This window comes from Microtus ochrogaster (genome assembly GCF_000317375.1).
Source record: "Microtus ochrogaster isolate Prairie Vole_2 chromosome 14 unlocalized genomic scaffold, MicOch1.0 chr14_random_3, whole genome shotgun sequence".
Classification (NCBI taxonomy): Eukaryota; Metazoa; Chordata; class Mammalia; order Rodentia; family Cricetidae; genus Microtus; species Microtus ochrogaster.
This window is the reverse complement of record NW_004949098.1, coordinates 7,091,554-7,092,845: the sequence shown is the minus strand read 5'-3', so window position 1 is coordinate 7,092,845 and position 1,292 is coordinate 7,091,554. Positions and strand designations below refer to the sequence as shown.

General features: G+C 39.5%; 1 pseudogene; it reads right to left on the bottom strand.

Moving 5' to 3' along the window:
- Positions 1 to 347: 347 nt before the first annotated feature.
- Positions 348 to 1,022, bottom strand: LOC101989318 (annotated as a pseudogene).
- Positions 1,023 to 1,292: the final 270 nt, after the last annotated feature.

Genomic DNA, 1,292 nt, shown 5'->3' with positions numbered 1-1,292 from the left:
ATCCTTTGTTTTGCAACTAATATCCACTTATGAATGAGTACATACAATGTATTTTATTGGTCAGGGTTACATTACTCAGGGTCATTTTTTCTAGTTCCAGCCATTTGCCTTCAAATTTCCTGGTATCCTTGTTTTTTTTTTTAATGTAAAGATTTGTTTTATTTCTATTGGGGGAAGGAAGAGGATAGATATAACTGTTATCAAATTTTCTGTCCACCGTGTACACACATACCCACACACAACATATACATTCACACCCAAAAGTTCCCCCCAAAAGCAAAAACCACCCTCAAACTGCATCAGTACTTCATATTTTGATCAGAAGAATAGATGCTGGGAAATGCAAAATGCAAAATCAAATGACCGAGAAATGCTGATCAAACAGCATTATTAACATACAAAATATTTATATTACTGGACTAGTAACAGGTGATGTTCTCCATGTCTGTAAAACTTTGGAACAACAGAGCTGATTGTTAAATCTAGTCCATGCCAGCTTCCGAAACCCAGAGGATTTTAGTTAGCTTCATTTTTGATGCTTCATCAAAATTTTCTACAAGATCTGGAACATCATCATCTTCTTCATTAATGTCTTCTGGTTTTGGTGCTTTACTATCCAATACTTGCCGTGGGAACTGCTCAGCTAACTTTCGAAGGCTTGTTAAGCTGTCAACACCAAGCTGACTTAGTATTTCAGGAAGCATTTCTGTGATTGGTTTGGCTTCTGCATGATCAGTAATTGCAAAGGTGTTAGCGGAGAGGGAAGCTTGGACTTTGGGGCTGTTGAAATGAATAACTGTTCCATCATCTTTAATCATGTTCACCTCTTCAATACCAGCTATGTTGTTCACAGCCAGTTTCTTTAGAGAACTCTGAAGCTTCTTGTCATCAGCAGTAGCTGTCCTGTGCACCACCTTCTTTTTCTGCAAGCTGTACCCTTGCCCCCTATCCGGACCTGAGCTTGAAGTTTGGCTAACTTTTCTTGATTCATGCTCTTGGTAAATCTGCAGCTGGGAGGGTCCTCCAACACCAGCACCCAGCAAGAGCAATATGGTTACCTTAGCTGAGCGGTATCCTTGTTTTTAACAGCTACTTCATACTCCATTCTATAAATGTACCACATTTTCTTTATCCATCACTCTTTCACAAGACCCTGCAATACCACTGCTGATCATACACCCAAATGATGCTCAGTCATACTAGAAAGACCCTTGCTCAGCTATGTTCATAGCAGCATTATTTGGAATAGCCAGAACCTGAAAACAACCTAGATGTCCCTCGATTGAGAAAAG